The 7,117-nt window shown below is 41.5% G+C and overlaps 1 long non-coding RNA gene across 1 annotated transcript; it reads right to left on the bottom strand.

Moving 5' to 3' along the window:
- Positions 1–732: 732 nt before the first annotated feature.
- Positions 733–5,401, bottom strand: LOC135910450 (uncharacterized). The gene is made up of 3 exons (XR_010567074.2): positions 4,907–5,401; positions 3,762–3,842; positions 733–1,422 (listed from the first exon to the last, which is right to left on the bottom strand). It is a non-coding gene; the product is annotated as an uncharacterized lncRNA (long non-coding RNA).
- Between the last annotated feature and the right edge of the window lie 1,716 nt (positions 5,402–7,117).

Raw genomic sequence — 7,117 nt, 5'->3', positions numbered from 1 at the left:
TAAAAACTTGCTCTATGAACACACAAACAGATCAACACAAATGGTAAACACCGCTTTGAAGACACGTGACCGTGACAAATCGCAGTGCTGTGCCGGTTGAAACTGCCATCCACAAAAGTATTGAGCAATGCTACAACCACTCGCAATAAAGTGCTGAAAGACTGCGTCTCTAACCTACCTATTTTAATTCACATTTCTTGAATATAGGGCTCCCTTGCAGATAAGGCATCTGATCCAACTGACCTGATTTTACACCTGCTAAATGCATACACTGCACTCAGGTATAACTGGTAATAATAATTATAAAAGGCATTTAAAAACTTGATAGTATGATGAAGATGCATGACTAGAAAAGTTCTGTTCCGCGTCGTACTTGTTAAAAAGGTGTAAGTACGACACGTGTTCTTTTTTTCCACAATTTTTGCATTAATGGACACCCGGGAACCTCGAACCCACAAAAAAAGATACTGCTGTATTAATAGTGCTATGAATAATTTTTGTGAAAGCTTTTTACAGACAAGTTCCAGTCTCGTTTCTGAAGGTTGAGCTGTATCATGCAAAATAACATGGAAAGTGGTCACACAGGAGCATGACACTATGCCATAATGTTCGTTTCAGTTGACTCTCTTGCCCTACAAGTCACTGCTCACTGAGACCAGTGCTGGAACAGCAGTGTCTGTGTGATTTTCAACAAACTTCTGTCCCATGCCATCCTTACCAGAGTTGGCGGCACATAGATACCCAAATTTCGTTAGTGTTGCTTTCTCAGGTGGTTCTTTTTGATTTGCTCAATATCAGTTGGCACTTCAGCTGCATCAAACTTCTATTTTACCTCTTCAACAACAACATAAACAACAATCTTATGACACATGTGTTGTCCTTCTAGTTGCCTACAAAGACCAGTTAATCTAGCAACAACACTGACAATCTCTACTATCTTCTAATGTGTAAGAGGTGTGTCCCACCATGTGTTCCACATTGTTGTCGCTATGTGGGCTGGCTGGGGAGGCAACAACTGTAATATGTTTGCATATCTTAAAGTGATGCTTGTACTGTGTTATAACACTTAACTTGGTCTTGCACTTGCTGCACAAAAACACTGGCTCACAGTCGTGGTGAAAAGCTTTTGTATGTTGAGCAAATGAGTTGTATGCACTACAATAAAGTCACAGTGATAACACACATGTTGCTCTACCAGGCCTGGTGCGGTTCCTTCCGACACTGCTGCTGATGCTGACACACTGCTGCTTGCCTCGCACACTGTTGCAGCTGCAGTAGACATGGCCGTCTCTGTATCTATTGCTGCCGTGCCACCTGTCATGGTAACTTCAGGTGGTATCGGGCTCACTTCTGCAACAGAGATGTCGTTTGTCCCTTGAGGGCTCTCGTCATCAGGGCCAATAATTTCGTAGGCATTGTCTCCTGCATCGAAGAATCAATAAGAACAGCCTGAATTAATAAACATAGCTCTAAACAGTATGGACATCAAAACTTAACCACAAGCTTTGCACATCAGTGATCAGGCTTAATGAATAATACTTGCAGGAGGAGTTACACAATTGTGTGTGTACATTACAGTTAAGCCTCATTAGAAGAGATACTCAAGAGGCACGGGAAACATGTCTCTTGAAACCAAAAATTTTAAAACACTGAGGAGCCAGACTAGATCACTTTATTATGCATCATGCACTAAAGTATGTTTAGATATATCTGAAGGAATAATTGCTCAGGGTGGCTTAAAGGGCCCCTAAACCACTTCTCGACGTTTTTTGAACATTTCAAGTAAACACGAGCATCAAAATCAGTATGCCGTCACAATTGACGATGCCAAACGCCACAGTGTGTAGCACCTGTGGGAGCACCACAATATGAAGAAAACGACCCCGTGCACCTCTCTGGACCTATCCTGCACCCCCCAGTTTGTCCTGACATCACCAGGCTGTCTCTGATGATGTTACCAGTTTCCGGTGCTGTCGAGTGGTTGAACGAAAATGTACGACTGCCGGCAAGGCCTGCAAGCAAATACACACTCCCTCTTCCTCGTCGCGTTGCTCGCGATGCCATTGTGGGCAGCCAATGGGGGCAAAGAACAGAAACGCCAACAGAAGGGTCTCCCTATGAGGCTCTTCAACTAGAGTCACCATACAGTTCCATTGTATTGGCGAGGTCATTAGTGTCACCCCTCGCAGGACGACGGGCCTGCGTGGCAGCAACAGAGCTCGTTGGTGATGGCCTTACCCGTAACATTTGGAGGAGTACTAGGCGAGGAAAAGACGATACTGTCTGTCCAGATGGCGTGTACCAGATGAAAGAGTAAAATGAGTGGGGACTACTTTTCGATAATCAAACACGAAGCTCCACTATTACTGCACCGTTTCGAAAAATTCTCGTGGCTACGTGTTCGTTGCCTTAACATGTACAGCTGCAACACCGCAACTAAATTTCAACCTGGGTGGTTTAGGGGCCCTTTAAAGAAAACATTCACAGCTTTTTAGTGACTGTAGATTGTCTTAGCTTCCTTCCTAACTTCTCGAAGTTAAAAACTTCACTTTGCAAGCCTTGTTGCTCGCAGTGCCTTTGAGGTGCTCTTAGACGCTCGTCAGCTTCAACTGTCGACACTTTCTGTCCTGCACTGTCCTCGTTGCCCTCCTTTTCTAGTTCATGCTTAAGAGACATGCGCAATTGACTTGTGTTAGGATTGCGTGATCTTTACGCCCTTCAGAGCACACAAGGTGCATGAAGTGAATGTGTCTGGGTTGTGTCCCTTCGAAGTAGTGAATACTTAAAAAGTCGTTGATAACAAAGGTGTCTCTTGTGTACAGTGTTGTTGAAGTGGCAAGCATTGGAAAACCAACCAAACCATTTTCAGATGTCTCTTACAACCAAGTGTATCTTGTAATGAGATTCTACTGTACTGAATATTTTTCATCTATGGATCATCTGCATGTACATTAGTCACAAAGACATGTTGTGTGGAATGGCGAATCAGGAAAAAGCTCGTACTCTTACTTTTTTCCGTAACATAAGCAGCTGATAACAATATGATAAAAAGCAGGTAATGAGGCTAGTATGGAACATAATCCTTCAGCTCTAAACAGTTGTTTGGGCCATCATTCCCTCATGACATAAGCAAACAACTTGATTGCAGTAATGGCTGCATGTGATCTGAGTTGATTGAAACAAACAATACGTAAGGTTGCCCTGTATGTAATTTTATCAGAGTGCTTTTTAAATGTCCTGCTGGCGATCCTGGCTGCACGATGTTTCTCATGCTTTTTGGCACGATTCCATTCTTTTCCACTCCACTCTTTTTTCTGGTTTTCTCCCCTTTCCCTTCCCCCTTGCATAAAATAGCACACCTGACGTATCAAATCTGTTGAATTATTGTGTGTATCAAACCTGTTAACATGCGGGCTTCTCTGTGGTCTGTGTCGTATTTTTGCGCTGTACAAGTCAATTTAAAATGAAAGATGGAATGTCCCTGCCTTTAGTTTAATTGCACATATATGTATATATATATATATATATATATATACACACGTCTCTCATGTTTTGAAATATATGTACATTCAGGAGTGCCTGCATGCTCTTCTCCCCTGCTCCAGTGACGAAAAGGAGAGCCTTTTTATGAACCGTAGTAAAACATTCACAGGTTTTCGCTGAGCCCATTACATCACTTGTCACATGGATCTGTCACAATACAGAGTAGCAGTGGTCCATATTACTAAGCCATCCCAACATAACTATATATCAGCACATACCGACATGCTGTGAAACAGCTGTTGCAAAGCCGCTGGTGCTGGCAATTTCCGCAGCACTGCAGTGGTACAGCCGAGTGCCACCTGTATAGTGACAAATGCATATGCATGTTAGCAACTCACTAGTTGCTGATGGTTTCATAAGCTTTACACTACACAATAAAGTAATCTAGACAACTTTGTTGGAACAAATACACATAATTAGTACAACATTTAAAGACTAACACGATTAATTGCCCCCAATCTCTCACTCACTAAGGGATAATACTACTGAAACATCGGTGGATAGCTCAGATTAACACAGCCCATAAAGGACAAGCTTTCTTTGAGGAAAACAGCTATAACAGCGGTTAGTTTTCTTGATCATTTGATGTGCTAGGTTTGATTTAAATGTCATGCAGTACTATAAAATATGAAGTGCCGCATTTCTAGCAGCAGAAGGCGTCGTCAGCCTCATGGTACAACTGATTCCTGCATTGTTTGTGTCAGTGAGCCGACACATACAAAGAAAACCGAATTCACACATACATATACAGTGCCAAGTGCACTCCTCCTTCTGAAAACGCAGCCGCCAGTTCCAATGCTGCTGAAAGGAAAGGTTATATAGAGTGCGAGACTGCATGGAACTACCACTTATGACTGTAAGTGTATGATCTGCTGATTGCAGAGGTAGTCACATGCTATTTCTAGTCTCTTTTAGAAGCATTACTAAAGGATGAATTAAAATCTATTCATAAGTCACGAATTTCACGCATCCACAGTGGGGTTAAATAACTTGGGAGAAAAAGACATGTTTACCTGGAATAGAAACCTTTCTTCCTGCTGCAAAATTTTCCTTCGAATTAATGAAATAACTTTACAGTGTCATAATATATTGTGTTTCTCGCAACTACTTGCCGGCAGTGGCGAGTTACAGTGTTTATATCTGGTTCATTGGGCGACAATACTGCCAAACATAAATATTTCACGAACATGAGAACACGTCCCTCGCAGAGAATAGCAACCATATATGCCTCTGTGAGACATTATCGCACCTTTGTGGTCAAAATGTACATTAGAACGACACCACCATCTCATTTAAAAAAAAAGCCTCAGTACAAGGCAGCAGCCAACTGCATAATGTGAAATTGCAACTGATGTCCACTTACTGGTGGCCTGTGTTCGAGTCACTTCTGGCAGTTGATGGGGTGCTGAGAAATGCACGTCCTGGGTTGTCCCTACAAAACATACAGGGTTATGTCAAATGTTGAAAATATATATACACCGGCATTTCATAAGTTGCAAAACTATGAGTAAACTAATAAACAACTGTAATGTAAACAGAGTACACATGATAAGATAGGCTGTCAACTAGTAATGCATTACGCGAAAAACCTAATGCATAGGAATGACTATATGTATACACGCGAAGCTGACACACAATTTAATTCGCTCTAGGTTTTTCCGTGCAGTATATTCAAATTATTATGTCTTGTGGTTAGAGCAAAATTAGTGTAAATTACGCACTAAATTATGTACCCTGGAAAACTTTTCTTCAATATGCACCTGTGCGCCCTTCGAATGAGTAGCGTTGTAAAATTTACGCACATGGCATTTAACATAGTTGCTGAACACGAATTTCCTTTGCCCTGTGTCGTGTACAGTGAGCTACATATATCTGCCCCCCCCCCCCTTTTGTACTAGCCATACTGCGTGCCATTGCACCTATACGCACGTCAATAAACCTCACGACACAGAAATAAAAAAAAGCGCCAATCACCCATGCCTGTATATTGTAGTGGGCCTAACCTAACCAAGCATGGGCTGTTGCTTTTTATAGTAAACACAGGCACCGTGCTCATTGCAAGTATGTATCATGTCACTAAGCAAATATGCAATTTCATTGTACAACTATTTTTTTATCCCATGGATCTATCTGTTGAGAGGCAAGACAAAATGCAGTCACTTCTCAGAACTAATCAGCTTTTTTAAAACACATCTCTAACTTTTCAATGACTTTTGCTGCTATGTGTTTGTCTCCAGAGAGCATACTTGATTTGACTTTCCAATCGGAGACATTACATGAGTATACCATGTTAAGATAACTGCCTGGAGCACGTGAGAATTTTTATCTTGGCGTAACATACTGTATCTTGATTTTGTTTACATTTGGTCAAATGGTACACCCAATATACCCACATACTAGTTTTCTTGTCCAAATTGCATGCCAATGTATTTAGATTTTTTGGCATTGGCTCCTCTGCACTACGTGAAGACACGTTGCACTGGCTCTTTCACATCCTCGTGTCCTTGCAGCTGCCTTCTTGTGTTCTATAAAGCGGGTGCCTGAAAAATATGGTATGCGAAAGTCAACACAAGGGCATGGTGCAAAACAACATCAAGACAGTCAAGGCCATGGCAATAAAAGAAAGTCTTAGCTCTTAGTCTTGTTAGTGAAATGCATGCAAAACATCCAAATGACTGCAACAGTAAACTGCTAAATTAACTTCAATTTTAAATCTACACAAAAAAAGAAATAACGGACAGTTCATCCTCGTTCAGCACGAATGTTAGAATACTCCGGCTAATGAATAGAATATTGGTCATTTTCCGACATCGTAGGTCTGTCATGAGTCTGGTGTATAACAAACACCACTTGTGACACATCCTAAGCACGTGCCCAGTGTGCCCCCCGTACCATCCCTGGTTTTGCCACTGCTGAAGCCATAATTTGAGGATTATAGCTGCAAACATGATGCTCAGTAGGGATGAAAATATTGTTTTTCAGTTCAATGGATATATGGATGTGCCTATAAAAAAGGGCAACAAGGCTTGTTATGGCAAGCTTACCCACATTTCAATACTAACAAGAAAGTTCACTGCGGCCTGCATCTAAGCTTACTAAAGGCGTGAACTTATTTTCATGTACGAAGTGCGCAATGGAGTTCATTTTTGACAGAGCCAACTACTGCTGCAGTTTGAAATCTAGCATTTTCGATTCTTGAAGGCATGTAAAAGTTGCAGTTAAACCGCAGTTATTAGTTTATTACACCAACCTCTTGTTCTGTGTACGACAGCCTGGTAACACGGAATTAAAGCAACATTTTATTTTGATAGTTTATTTCTATACTAAAAATCTTCAAGCGATAAACACATTTTGATCTGCCATGCAATAGCAAAATGCACACATTACGCTTGTAACCCCCAGAGGAAGGCTGATTTAGCTATTCAAATGACATAACTCTGACAGGCCAACTGATATTAGCAAATGCACAGGCATGTCCATAACAATAAGCGTATGCAAAGCGCCCTTGCAATTGTAATTCCACACAGCAGCCGTTATATTCGATGCCGATGCATAACTAGCTGCTCGACAATTC

Source organism: Dermacentor albipictus, chromosome 8, assembly GCF_038994185.2.
Source record: "Dermacentor albipictus isolate Rhodes 1998 colony chromosome 8, USDA_Dalb.pri_finalv2, whole genome shotgun sequence".
Classification (NCBI taxonomy): domain Eukaryota; kingdom Metazoa; phylum Arthropoda; class Arachnida; order Ixodida; family Ixodidae; genus Dermacentor; species Dermacentor albipictus.
The sequence above is the reverse complement of the archived record's forward strand: the minus strand, read 5'-3'. Positions and strand labels throughout refer to the sequence as shown.